Raw genomic sequence first — 15618 nt, 5'->3', positions numbered from 1 at the left:
AACAAGTCAATCAGCCACCCTAGATTGTACCTCTTCGCATGTACACAAGCTTCCAGCCAAACCCTTTTGTTATTCAAACCAGCCAACAATTGTTGCATTCTCTTCATTCTTCATATGAGGACTGCACGAATGGAAGGGAGCCTTTAATTCGTTCTGCCAAGTATTCTCAAGGTAAGCTTGACTTCAATGCTCTGCCTTCTTTCATGATTCCACCTGCATTAATGCAAAGACCAATTTCATTATTTCAGAACACCTGCTGCTTTGTTAATTCAACTGCAACCTCCAACCAAAGCAAACTCTCAAGGTAACCATTCAATCCTCGTTCACTATCTCCTTGTGCATGCTTCACACATCATCAGAGCATGGTCTTTAAACACTACTAGTGGAAGATGATCATGATTAATTAGTTACATGGCACTCTGTAGCATCTTTAGACTTCACAAGCGAGTAGAGAAAGGAACACCTGAACTCCTAGAACAAATACAGCCATAGTATACTCACACACATAAGGTATTAAGTTCTGTTTTTCTTACGCAAAAAGGTCCATAGGCTTTTTTACCATATCACTGCATAAGAATCAAGGCAAGTATAACTTAGCTTTTAGAAAGGCATCGAAATCGGCCCTGTTCAGTCGAGCCAAGACGACAACGACGACGGTAGCTCTTGCTGCCTCGGGTATATTTCGAAACACCAACAGTGCTGCCTCGGCTCCTCTCCCTCATTAGCTTTAGATGATGAATCCTTTGCCTTTGTTTTCCTTGGTGGTCTGTATGCTTTAAATGCATTTTGCACATCTGTAACCCTCGTTCAGGCAGGCATCTACACACCAAGGAAGTCTATTAACAACCCCAAATATCAAGTCACATACACCAAAAGATAGCTATATACTTATATGCATGTAGGTATTTCCAGTTCCTTCGTTGATGTATATACCAGCACCACTCCTAGCCATCTTTTTCTCTTTGGCAACAATTGCCCTCTGCTCCAGTGTCATTTTAGCTCTTCCCATAAGCCTGCTTTGACCATCGACTATCTCAATGGTAGGAGCAGGATTCTTCCTTGGTCTACCCCTCTATATGAAAAAAAATGACAAGTGTTTAGCAGTTAATTAGCAATAAAAAGTAGATTTAGCATAAGTATTACCTTTCCTAGCAGGTGGCAATGTCATTGCTTCATTCTGACAAGTGTTTATATTGTGCCCCTCTTGACCACAGTGCCAACATGTTGTTCTTTGACCCATCCTCCTTAATTTGTTGGGAGTTTTTGGATCCCTTTCATTCGGATCCCTTTTTTTGTTCTTTTTGGGTCTCCCTACCTTCTTTGGAATTGTAGGTGCTTTGATAGAAGGACTTGTTACCTCGGGCCAATACTTTTCAGATGTTATAGGCTCCAAACCAAACTCATAAGCCCCCAAATATCTACCAACCGAATACTAATCATGGACATAATTCGAGGGGTACATGTACATGATTGCAGAACAAACATGTTTGCATGGAATGCCTGTAAGATCCCAAAGCCTACAAGAACAGGTCCTATCCCTCACTGACACAACATACTGCAGCCCATTTATAACAACCTCAAATTTGTTATCTAATGTAGGGAGTGAAGCACAGTTGCTTGAAATCACCTTAACAGCCTCCAATTTTTTCAAAATCAGTGGACAAATCCTACTTGTGACAGTAGACATCTCATCCCTCTTCTTAACCTGCCTAACCACCAATGATTTTCTTATTTCTTCACACATGTGGATTATGTGCTTCCCTCTAGCCTTAAGAATATAACCGTTAAAGGTTTCACTAATATTATTATCAATCATATCACTCAAAGGATCAGTTAAAATAAAATCTTTACAAAATCTGGGCACATCCCTTGAAATGAAGTCTTGATAGGCATCAACACTTTCCTTCTTGATCTCAAGCACAACAGCCTTATAGTCCTCAAGTTCAGTGGTCCAAAAGAGGTTCTTTAGAGTGGCCCCTTTGTGTCCATTCTTCTTCCAGTTCATATACACACGCCTTGCACAATTTCCTGTGCTCGGCCCTAGGTGCAAGGTTGTGTACTGCATTCTCCAGACCCTATAAGGCAAATATAAGTACAAATGTTATTACATAACATTAGAACTAAAATAACATATTAAGATAAGCAATGCATTACCTTCTGCTGGTCTGATATAAATGTCCAGCTAGCCTCATGTGTTATCTCCAAACCTTTAAACAAATGTTTAAGGAACCATCTCCAACAAACCTCATTTTCAATCACATGCTCATGCTATTGGGAACATTTGGTTGTTCCCGTCCTTCCCTACTGCAGCGAACAATATTCCCCCTAAATATGTCTTTAAGAAGCACCCATCTAGACCTACAATTGGTCTACAACTTTTCTTAAACCCTTTTATCAGTGGACTATGACCCAAGTAAAGACCCCTAAAGACATTATCTTCTTAAACCAATAGCTCAAATGACCCTTCTTTCTTTATCCACTCTTCTAAGCTCAGCCAAGTACTTAGTAAGTGAAGCATAATGTTCCACCACCGTGACTCTAACAAGCTCTCTTGCAATGTTTCTCGCTTTGTAAAATTTGTCTTTGGGTACGGTGACCTTGAACCTACGGAGAATGTCACCCTTTAACTCTTTTACAGACCAGTTCATGTTCGCTCTAAACATTTCCAAGTACCTATTTGCTATCCACTCGGATGTTAACAGTTTATTAGATAAGGCAGTAACCTTCAATGATTTATCTACCCTCACAATGCTTGCATACACTCTCCACTTACAGCCCTTCACACATATAGCCACACTGCACATCACTCACTCTCTTGAAGTGAATAAATTTCACATGTTCTATAGCCCAAGTTCTAAGTGCCTTCCTACACTGGTATCCACTCTCAAACTGCATCCCCAACCCAATCTTAAGGTCTTTGTGTCTACATTTAGGATCATAGACAATCCTAGGCCTTTTTATTTTTACAGGCTCACCCTCTTCTTCATTGTCAGAAGTGTATACCTCACCATCACTCTCAGCCTTCTTCCTCACCTTCTTTTTCATTAGTCTTTACATAATTTTCTATTTAATCAAACATTTCATCATCATTCAGGTTAGCATTAGCTTCTACACTATCATCATCATCTGAATTCCCATCACTCACATCACTACCATCTGCTACATCCTTACCCTCTGGATTCCCATCACTCTCATCACTACTCAGTTTATTCCCATCACCCTCCTCCCTGACATCTGCCTCACTAAATCCCTCTACCACACATTTACCTTTGTAATCAATAGCTTGTGATTTACTACCCTCACCGGGAGTACCTTGATGTGTGTGTTTTAATTATTTAGATTAGAGTGTTTTGCCGTTATTTTTCATGCGATATTATCCGACTTGTGGTATGTTTTGTGCAGGAATTGCATGGTTTGTAATTAGAGAAAGTTGGATGCATGGAACGAGGGAAAACGAGATTTTGATGAAGTTTTAGCTTGGATTTGGAGATGCATGAGAGTTGGACTTGGAATTATTTACTTTAGATGTCATAGGCTTTAAACTCTTTTATTAAGGTGCCAAAGCCCATGTTGCTAGGGGACGGCTACTTAGGGATATTTAAATCCCTTAAGTTTGATCAACAGAGGGGAGCCGCACATTAGAGGATAATAGTTAGAGTTTTATTTTAATTTCTCTCTTGGGCACTACACGTTAGTTTTGATAGGAAGAATTACTTTTGTTTACTTTAGTTTTAGTTTTTTTTTCTCTAGCTTGGTGATTGGAACTTGGCGGTTGGAGTAAGAAAGTGGCAGACGACTTTTGGTTATTTCAATATTGGTGATTCAGTTTTATTTTCAATTCAAGTTTTATTTGCTTAGTTTAATATTTGCTTTTAATTATTTGATTGTTCTTAGTTTAATTATGAGTAATTAATTTCTTTGATTTGGCGAGAATAATGAAGTATTGATTTAATAATCTGTGAGACCTAATTGATCATATAATTGATTCCTATTGATTTCGATTTATTCCTTGTGTTTAAAGATAATTTTGATTTTATTTAAGCCTGATCAACTTAGATTAAATTGGATTAAAGTCAATTGGTTCCTCCAATCCGTAATTGTTGGAATAGGGCTGATTAGTGATAAAGCTACCATGTTCGTAGTAGGAATAAATTGGTAGATTGATTATTACTAGCGTATCTAGGATAATTGGTCTAAACTGGGTTCCTTCCTCTTAATGTTATTAGAATATTAAATTTAGGTATGGCGTCTACAACTAGGTTATATTTTAATAAGAGAAATAGGCAGGTCTGTCGTCTACAGCTGTCTATCGACACAGTAAGTAGGAATTGGGGTATGTCAGTGCGTATCACGGTATTCTATAACTGGTTGGTTGATAGGGATTAATTTATATTTGCGTCGATGAACATAATTATTAAATTAGTTGGATTTATTCGAGCCGAGTTGCTTTTTATTGATTATTTTCTAGAGTTATTTTATTTGATTTAATTTGCTTTCTTAGGTTAATTAATATTTTCTCAAAATTAAGGCGTGGTGGCTACACCAAATTAGATCTTTAGGAAATTGAATGCTTTTACCCGTTCTCTGTGGTTCGACCCTGCTTATTGCTATACTCATTTAATTCTTGATAGAATTGCAGGAATTATTTGGTGGAATACAACGTCCACCATACCTGCTAATCCCTCTACCACAGTTTTACTACCCTCAATTGGAGTTCCTGTAGACCTTCTTTCCCCATCAACAAAGACATGCAAAGATCTCAGATTAAATGATAAAAAAAGTTAACATATCCTTAACTTCTTTATCACTCCTTATTATCCTAAATGAATTTTTGTTAGGAATTTGGTAATGCAATTTTTCCCAACTTACGAACCCTGATTTCTCCAGTAGTTCTACAAGGTCAAAGTACCCAAATCTGTCGGGGTCTAAGTCATAGTACAGCATGATGATGTACAAATACAGCAAACCTATCACTGCACAGCAAAATCGCAAATAAGGGAGTGCTTAACCCAAAAACCCTAATGATAATCGTGATTAGCATTGCAAAAATCAAGTTTTGCTATTAAGAAAATATTAAAAATCTAAAAGACTATGCTCAGTTCATTTTTTATTCGCACAAAGTCACCAAAAGTACAAAAAAAGTTAAACCTAAGGGGACCTACCTGTTCCCTATCAGCCGCAAAGGTTTACACCACCACACCTTCCTTCCTCATGTTGTCCTTGTCGCATAGTGAAGCAATTCTTGGATATCAATCAACGAAATCACACTTTGCCTTTTGTTTAGTAGTGATAATATATAGGGTTTATCTACAGAAAAAGTAAAGAACTTGAATGTGACTTTTCATTTCTTACTCTTCAAACCGTTTATATTATTCTAATTAAGATTTGGAGGGAGATTAGTCAGCAACGAAACGGTGTCGTTTCATTCTGATAAAGCAAAAAAAAACATGTTTTACTAATATAATTACACGTCAGAATCGATTTTGCCACATAGGCGACACGTCCGTTTCAATTTCATCAGAGCTTCTCGCCGGGGGAAAAATAGATTAAATTACAAATTGATCGATTTAGCAGCCAAATTTTAGGGGCATGACAAATGCCAGAAAATAAAAATTCCTCATGGATTTAGTTGTTATTAACCCTAATAAATTTATACCTCATTATATTATCCTTCCGTTTAGAGGGATAAAAAGCAAACACACCTTTAGGGTCCACAATTTTCCACTGATCTTACCCTTACTCCCATTTACAACCACTTGTAATGAAACCCTTACCCATGTCGTCTATAATGTGACAAATTTTTCGTGTGCGGAGGAAGCACATTTTATGGTCGGGCCTTTAGTCTGCGTTGTTAAATAATATGGCCTTTTAAATATTCAAGAAAAAGAAAAAGAAAAAAAATCACCAATCTCTTATGAGGCCGGCAATCCTCATCATGTTTCCAGTGCCTAATTTTCAACTCGGGCCATTTTTCCAATTATTTTGAAAGGTCGTGATTCTCTTATCAAAATTTGAAAAATTGGTTAAATTGTATGGAATGCACGCTTTTAATGAATTAACCCATATCATTTTTATTCTCCAGTTCTAACCAAGTCAACGTCAGACAATAGTTAAGAAAATCCTAGGAAATATGTCAACAAAACTGAGTCATGAAGCATTTTTTCCTTCTTTTATTTTGTATGCAATTCAACTTTAGAAGAATCTGTTGTAGATTGTTTTATGATAACGAAAGAGTTTGAAAGAAATGGCAAATCTACGGCTCTTGCCTTTTAGGTTGTGTTTGATATTGATTGAAAACTTGATGACATACATCTACATACCAAGGAAGGTATTTGTAGATGATGGATGCATCTAAAAACATACATAAATATAATTAAGATAGTTCGATAGACTCTTGTAGGAACTTAAGACACATTCATGAATCTATTACAAATTAACTTTTAACACCCCCCTCTTAATTTATAATCTTCATATATAGCATCCTTGAACTGAAGAAGTTTTTCAATGCCCACGGCTTTGGTGAGAATATATATATCAGCGGGTTGATCTGTGGGCTTGATAATTGATATACTCCAAGAAAACTTTCCCTTTGTGAATAATGTCCCTAATGTAATGATGTCGAACTCAATGTGTTTCGATCTTGCATGAAATACTGGATTCTTAGTCAAATTGTCACAGAATATTGGAGTTGATTCAAAGACATCCTGCCGTAGAATTTTCAGAATTCTCCTCAACCAAATTGCTTCTCGTGCAGCTTCATGCTGACATGTACTCTGCTTCAGCAGATAATAATGCAACTGAACTTCGCTTCTTTCAACTCCATGAAACTGGTCTGGAACCGCACAGAAAATATAGGCCTACATAATTTTTCTATCATCTTGACATTTGGCCCAATCACTGTCTGTGAAGCCAACCAACTTGTTGCTTTGTTCTTTCTCATAGATGATTCTAAATTTCTTAGTTCCTTTAAAGTATAGGAAGAACTCTTTTGTTGCAGAAAAATGAATCTTGCTCGGATTTCCCATAAATCTAGAAATTACACTCACTGAGACCACATATCAACAAGACTTCTATAAAGAAAAAAAAATATATGATTTTCCTGCTCCATCATCTTGCTTCAACTTTTCATTCCAGGCAATGGGAGTTTCCGCCGATTTGCAATCCTCCGTCTGAAACTTTTTCAACAAATCTGAAATACATTTTTCTTGTGAAATAAAGATCTCTCATTTCTTTTGCTTTGCTTGGATTCCAAGGAAATACATCATTTCGAATTCTTTCATCATTGTTTTCTTTAAGGATCTCACCATTGCATCGTTTGTTCCTACATAAATTAAATCAACAACATAAAGACAAACCATCAAGAAATCAATCAGTTGTTGTCTTCGTCACATAGAGTGAAGATTCTAACGGAGTTTTCACAAATTTATTTTTCAAGAAATATGCATCAATTTTGTTGTTCCAAGCTCGTGGAGCTTGTTTCAAGCGATCCTAGGCAGGTGAGCGAGTGGGAGTGCAGGTTAACGCGGGTTTTTATCCTTGAGGAGCTTTATTTCAATTGAAGATTTTTTTAGTGTGAAGTGTAAGTAGTAAGGGCGCATTTCACAATGATAAACATAATATACCTTGTTTAAGGGTTGGGTCTTGATACCTCATTCTATCATTTCTTACTTGACTTTTTTTACTGTAGCAGTTACGACTAGACTACTGTGCTCAGATAACCAAGTCCTTGCTTCATTTTTGAATTTCGGGATCGAACGGAAAAGAAAGGCTATTTTCCGTTACGGGCTTATTATTCTAGTGGATCGTCCCTGGAAAGTACTACTAACTACTTAGTTCTCGTCACTGGCTGCAGATCTGGCTCATCCGTAAGGACCCTCTACTTCACGTTTTTGGCTTCTCTTTTTCTTGTGTTTGACGCTTCCAAACCGGCTTGAGTAGGTTGAAGGGAGTTCTAGTTTTGAACTTATTAGGATATTAAAGATAGAGTGGAGTAAGCCCCTTGAAAGATAAAGGTGAGGATTGTTGGAATATAAGCTCGCGGGCGTAGTTACAATGAAACACAGAAATGTAGATGAGATTACAAGGCAAAAACTGTATTGAAATTACAATGTAATAAACCAGGAAATGCAGCCGAGTCGAGGAGAGTCCTCTGTCCGCAAGACGAGATACGCCCCGGTAGTGCTCTCGGTTTGGCGTGTCGTCCCCAAAGATGAAACGCCTTCGTCTCGTAGGTAGCAGCACCGCAGACCAACGAGCTCCGGCGAACTGGAACGAGGCGAGAACAGAACTTAACAGATGGTGCAGAATGCAGCAGAGTTTGTGTGTAATGCTTGTTTCAGATGTGTGGATGATGCATGGAGGCTGTCCTATTTATAGGCACAGTCCACATCAATAGGGGGAGCCTGCGGGATTAATACCATTGATGGTATTCAAATGGTGTCGGGAGTTACAGGCAGTAACAGACGTAATAGTAAGGCTGTTTGAATTTGCTTTCACTCCTCCGACAGCAGCAATTACGTGGGAAGCTTCCTGGGAGACCAAAGGTCCTCCCGGGCCAAGCCCTAGCGGGCTTCGTGTGCGTGCGCGTAGGCCCAACCGAGTTGGGCCTCGTCCCCTTCGAACCAAGTTTTCGTTGGTCCAAAAAGATAAGAGTTGGTATGGGCCTAGCGTAGGCCCAAAGACCAATTGCCAAGATCCAAGTCCACGGCCGCGCGTCGGGTGATGGGGACGGGGATGGGCCAGGACCGGGATCGGGGCCGGGCAACGGGGCCGGGGCGGGGCGTCGGGCGACGAGGCCGGGCGGGCGGCGGCGCGCGCGTGTGGGCTTTGCAACCCGTCACGTGTGCACACAGTTTTATTACATCCTGTGATGTAATAGCTTTTATACTGTAATAAATGTGATCCACATTCCGATGTGGGATAAGCATTAAATCTTATTTAATGCTTATCTTTTCCCACAACTCCATGTTTCAAGTACCCAACTTTAAATAATTATTTCTCACTCACCGGAAATCGGTTTTGAGTAAATAAATATACTACGATCATCTACTCGAAACGTAGATCGATCCTGTCCCATTTAATTATGCTAAATTAAATGTTTTCGGTACTCGAAAATTTATCAAACATTGGTTACTCACAACCAATTTCCAACAATCCCCCACATGAGTGGAAATAGCCAAATGCAAATGCAGACACAAGCTCTGTTCTCAAGAGACCTTAGTGCATTAGAATAGGTGGTTTGCGGCCTTGAACCATCCTTTGTTAATACTATCGGATAAACTGGTGAATTGGTAGAACTTGATGTCTTTGAACCATTTCTCCTTCGTGTATACCGAGACAACAGTATTAACACACTAACGCCTCAACCTCATTTCGTTCTCACGTTTTTGTCCTTTGCGGGCCTTGGACAACTCTTTGGATTCATAAGTGTTAGGTCGATGCGGCCCCCACATCTCACTTATATAGGTGATTCTTTTCCGAGTATCCTGCTATACTCAACCTCCCTAAGGTGTTTAGGAATCATTAAAAGTCAAGGACTTAACCTTACCACTAAGCAGGTTTCAACACTCAGTTGCTCTCTAGGGAATACAAGTAGTTGAATGTTCTACTTGGAATCTTATAGCTTAGTTTTCCCATTGAACCACGTTCTTGGGATCTCCAGTCATCATGGTTGGGTTACCACTATGATCATCCTTATTTTGTGGATTTTACACCCATTCCCTCTAGCAATTTATACATTTGATCTCGATTCAAAGCTTTAGTGAGCGGATCGGCCAGATTATCTATTGACTTTATATAGTCAATTGAGATAACTCTACTTTCGATCAAATGTCTTACGGTATTATGTCGTCGACGTATGTGTCGAGACTTACCGTTGTACAACCCACTTTTCGCCCTCCCAATAGCTGCTTGGTTGTCGCAGTTTATCATGACAGGCGGCACGGGTTTTGACCAACATGGAATGTCTTCCAAAAAGTTTTGAAGCCACTCGGCTTCTTCACCTACTTTGTCTAAAGCGATGAATTCTGATTCCATGGTGGATCTAGCAATACATGTTTGTTTTGTAGATCTCCACGAGATTGCTCCTCCCCCTATAGTGAACACGTAACCACTCGTTGATAACAAGTCTTTCGCGTCGGATATCCAGTTAGCATCACAGTACCCTTCAAGTACCGGGGGGTATCTCGTGTAGTGTATTCCAAAATTTAGAGTATACTTTAAGTATCTCAAAACTCTCTCAAGTGCTTTCCAATGTTCTTTACTTGGATTGCTTGTATAGCGACTCAATTTGTTCACTGGGCATGCAAGATCAGGTCGAGTGCAATTTATAATATACATAAGGCACCCAATGATTCTTGCATATTCTTCCTGTGCAACAGGTTCACCCATGTTCTTCTTCATGTGAACGTTGAGTTCTAATGGGGTTTTTACAGGCGATTTGTCAAACGCATTAAACCTTTTGAGCACTTTCTCAATGTAATGAGATTGTGTCAAAGTTATTCCATCGGTGGTCCTGAGAATTTTCATTCCAAGGATCACGTCAGCTAACCCCATGTCTTTCATGTCAAAACTTATTTTTAACATGTTCTTTGTATCAACAATGATACGATTGTTGCTTTCCATAATCAACATGTCGTCTACATAGAGACACACCATAACGTACCCATTACTAGTGCTCTTGATGTAGACACATTTGTCACATTCGTTGATTTTGAAGCCATTTGACAACATGACATTGTCAAATTTCAAGTGCCATTGCAGCGGCGCTTATTTTAGTCCATAAAGAGACTTTACTAGTTTGCATACCTTTTTTCTCTTGTCCAGGTACTACAAACCCTTCAGGTTGCTCCATATAGACTTCTTCTTCCAGATCACCGTTTAAGAACGCAGTTTTGACGTCCATTTGATGAATCTCAAGATTGTGCAGAGCAGCAATCGCGAGAAGCACTCGAATGGATGTAATCCTCGTCACTGGTGAATAGGTATCGAAAAAATCGTACCCCTCACGCTGCTTAAATCCTTTAACGACTAAGCGCGCCTTATACTTGTCTATTGATCATTCAGCTTTATATTTCCTTTTTATGATCCATTTACATCCTAAAGGTTTACAACCTTCAGGTAAATCAACCAATACCCAAGTGTGGTTTGGCATGATTGAATCAATTTCACTCTGGACTGCTTCCCTCCAGAGTAGTCCGTCTGGTCTAGAGAACGCTACTTTGATAGATGAAGGTTCTTCATCTAGCATGAAGGCGATATATTCTGGACCAAAGTCCTTGGCTATCCTGCCTCGTTTACTACGTCTTGGTTCTGACACTTCAAGGTCAGAGCCTGGTCGCTTTCGCGATTCAGGCACTGTCTCAACAGGTTCAGAACTAGTAGCTTCTTTTCTAGTATTGTTGCTTGTACTAGCTTCTTCTTTTTCCTTGTCTTTACAAGAAAAGATATTCTCAAAGTAGACAGCGTTATTTGATTCCATCGTCATTCCTACAGTCATTGTTGGAATGTCTGACTTGTGAACCAAAAAACGATGTGCATTGCTGTTTAGTGCATACCCAATAAAGATACAATCAATTGTTTTAGGACCGATTGTGACTTGTTTGGGTGGAGGCACTTGTACCTTGGCTAAGCACCCCCACACTTTAAGGTATTTGTATGAGGGCTTTCTGCCTTTCCACAACTCATAGGGAGTGGCGTCCCTTCCCTTGAGTGGTATTTTATTGAGGATATAGTTGGCTGATAGAACAGCCTCCCCCCACATGTTCTGGGGTAATCCAGAACTAATCAACATGGCATTCATCATCTCCTTAAGAGTTCGATTCTTGCGTTCAGCAACACCATTAGATTGAGGTGAATATAGAGCAGTTGTTTGATGTATTATACCACTAGCGTTGCATAATTCCTCAAACGGAGCAACATATTCTCCTCCTCTATCACTTCGAACCATCTTAATTCGACTACCAAGTTGATTCTCGGCTTCTGTTTTGAAGTTCTTGAAAGCTCCAATAGCCTCATCTTTACTTCGTAGGAGATAAAGATAGCAATACCTTGTGTAGTCATCAATAAAAGTGATAAAGTACTTTTTGCCACCTCGAGTTTGCACAAACTTTAGATCACACACGTCGGTGTGGATTAGTTCTAAAGGTTTAGTGCTCCTTTCAACAGAATAAAACGGAGACTTTGTCATTTTTGCTTCAACACAAACTTGACATTTGATTTGAGTGTTAAACTCGTTTATTTTTAGTAAATCCATATTTACTGATCTTTTTATTGCATTTAGATTCACATGTCTACAATGCTATAAATCACAACACTCAAATAGATAAGAAATAAGCTCATTCTTATTATTATTGAGTTAGATAAGCTCATTGGCTATGCTCTACCAAAGTGCTATCTAAACAATGATTATAACAACTTGGACTCAAACTCTAGTCTAAGCCGCCAAGTTGTCTTGATCAACTTCTACTCAATGATAATGATATCACGTCTCGCCTTCTTCTTTTTGAGCTTGTAGCAATCCTTTGCCAAGTGACCCGGTTTGCCACAATTGTAGCAATCCTTCATTTTTGCTTTGCCCTTGTCCTTGGCATTTGGGCGAGAACGCTTGTTGTTGGAGGGACCGCCTTTCTCCAACAAGTTGCCTTTGATTTGAGATGAGTTTTCAACCTTGGTCATACATTCCCTCACGTCAAATTCTAGGCGCAGCTTAACCATGAGATCTTCAAGAGTCATCTCCTCTTTGTTTTGCATAAGGTAGCTCTTGAAGTCAATCCAGCTCGGCGGTAGCATCTCGATGACCGCCGCAGTGATGAAAGCTTCGGGCATTTTCATCCCTTCGGATTCCAACTCATGCAAGATAAGTTGGAATTCTTGCACTTGATCCATGATCGATCTACCATCGATCATCTTAAAGTCTAAGAACTTAGCTATTACATCATCACTACGGTACTTATTCTCTAGTGCCTTCCAAAGTGGTTTGGAGGTCTTTACATTGGCGTATACATTGTATCAACTATCTTCTAAACCTTCTAAAATGAAATGTTTACAAAGATAGTCGCCATAGCGCCAATCGTCATACGCGGCATGCACCCAGAAATTGGTCTCGTTCTCCGCCGGCGCAGGAGGCTCGTCTTCCCACAGGAAATCGACCAAGCCCAAAGTCGTGATGTAGAACATCATCTTGTGCTGCCACATTTTGAAGTGTGACCCACCAAACTTAGGTGGCTTTTCGGCTATTGCATTTGCCCTCGGGGGCTGCATTGGCACCGATCCCGCCATGTTGCCATAGCTCACCACGTTGGTCCCGAAGGCCCCAACCGTTCGTCCAAAAATGGACCCCACGGAACCACTCGAAGTGGAACCAATCGTTGATCCAAACGAGGTTTGGCCAACCGTTCCTTGCACGGAACTAACTCCTCCAAGAGTCGTTTGGTTAGCACCAAACAAGAAAGGTAGCGGTGTTGGACCACCAAAATGTCCACCACTAAAAGTGGAGGCAGCAGCGGCAGAGGTGGCGGGTGCCACGGTTGATGCGGCTGCGGCGGAGGCGGCGGCAGCAGCGGCGACAGAAGCAGCGGCAGCAATGTTGGCTGCGGCAACGACGTTGGCAGCCTCGGTGGAGTTCGCAGGACCGGTCGACATCTCCAGCAAAGGTGTTTAAGTTTCGAAAATATTATATTCAATTACAAGTTCAAAACTCCCACGTTGCAAGCTTATCTCGTCTTGCGATTGTTGGAATATAAGCTCGCGGGCGTAGTTACAATGAAACACAGAAATGTAGATGAGATTACAAGGCAAAAACTGTATTGAAATTACAATGTAATAAACCAGGAAATGCAGCCGAGTCGAGGAGAGTCCTCTGTCCGCAAGACGAGATACGCCCCGGTAGTGCTCTCGGTTTGGCGTGTCGTCCCCAAAGATGAAACGGCTTCGTCTCGTAGGTAGCAGCACCGCAGACCAACGAGCTCCGGCGAACTGGAACGAGGCGAGAACAGAACTTAACAGATGGTGCAGAATGCAGCAGAGTTTGTGTGTAATGCTTGTTTCAGATGTGTGGATGATGCATGGAGGCTGTCCTATTTATAGGCACAGTCCACATCAATAGGGGGAGCCTGCGGGATTAATACCATTGATGGTATTCAAATGGTGTCGGGAGTTACAGGCAGTAACAGACGTAACAGTAAGGCTATTTGAATTTGCTTTCACTCCTCCGACAGCAGCAGTTACGTGGGAAGCTTCCTGGGAAACCAAAGGTCCTCCCGGGCCAAGCCCTAGCGGGCTTCGTGTGCGTGCGCGTAGGCCCAACCGAGTTGGGCCTCGTCCCCTTCGAACTAAGTTTTCGTTGGTCCAAAAAGATAAGAGTTGGTATGGGCCTAGCGTAGGCCCAAAGGCCAGCCCAAAGACCAATTGCCAAGATCCAAGTCCACGGCCACGCGTCGGATGCCGGGGCCGGGGCCAGGGCCAGGCGGGCGGCGGCGGCGCGCGCGTGTGGGCTTTGCAACCCATCACGTGTGTACACAGTTTTATTACATCCTGTGATGTAATAGCTTTTATACTGTAATAAATGTGATCCACATTCCGACGTGGGATAAGCATTAAATCTTATTTAATGCTTATCTTTTCCCACAACTCCATGTTTCAAGTACCCAACTTTAAATAATTATTTCTCACTCACCGGAAATCGGTTTTGAGTAAATAACTATACTACGATCATCTACTCGGAACGTAGATCGATCCTGTCCCATTTAATTATGCTAAATTAAATGTTTTCGGTACTCGAAAAATTATCAAACATTGGTTACTCACAACCAATTTCCAACAAGGATATAAAAAGGTAACAATTGCTAATATATTCATTTAAGGTGGTTACGATTATCTTGTGTGTAAGCATAGCATTTCTGGTCGAACCCGCCCAACCCAACTAAGAAGAACCGAACCTGACAGACACATCTTTTTCCTTTTTGGAGGGTACTCCGAGTAGTGGGTACCTCGTAGGACCTCGACCCGCCTACTCGGGTCTTGTATGGATATGCAGGAAGGGAAAAAAGGGCATATAAAGAGCCCCTTTGAAAGATTGATGTAACACCCGGCATTTTCACTATAGTATATATATATATATATTATTAATATTATTTTCTATTTTCTATTATTTTAAAGAAGAAAGAGAATTCTCAATTATTATGCAAAAAGCCCAATAACTATATATTTGGGCCAAGAGTTTTGGTTATGTAGAAAGGGGCCCAAACTTAATGAGTTTTAATTTATATTCCTAGTCCAATTACTTCTCATATTCAATAGCAGCCCAATAAGTGTTTTTCTTTTTGGGCCAAGAGTATTAAGGAAAGGATGAGAAAGCCACATCCAATTCTCTATAAACTATATTATTAGTGAGTTAGCTTCTAATTAGAGTTAATTTATCAAATAGATTCGTCAAGACAGATTAGCTAGTAGAGGAACACGTAGCTCTTCACTTTTGACGCAGCTGCTCATATAGACCGCCTCCAATACGCTATAAGTTTATCCTTTCTCACGTTCAATCGTTTTTCCTTCTTTCTGAACACAATAGCAATCATCCATTCAAACACATATCTTCCACAGTCATTTATCCCCAACAGTCTT

Source organism: Salvia miltiorrhiza, chromosome 3, assembly GCF_028751815.1.
Source record: "Salvia miltiorrhiza cultivar Shanhuang (shh) chromosome 3, IMPLAD_Smil_shh, whole genome shotgun sequence".
Classification (NCBI taxonomy): Eukaryota; Viridiplantae; Streptophyta; class Magnoliopsida; order Lamiales; family Lamiaceae; genus Salvia; species Salvia miltiorrhiza.
The sequence above is the reverse complement of the archived record's forward strand: the minus strand, read 5'-3'. Positions refer to the sequence as shown.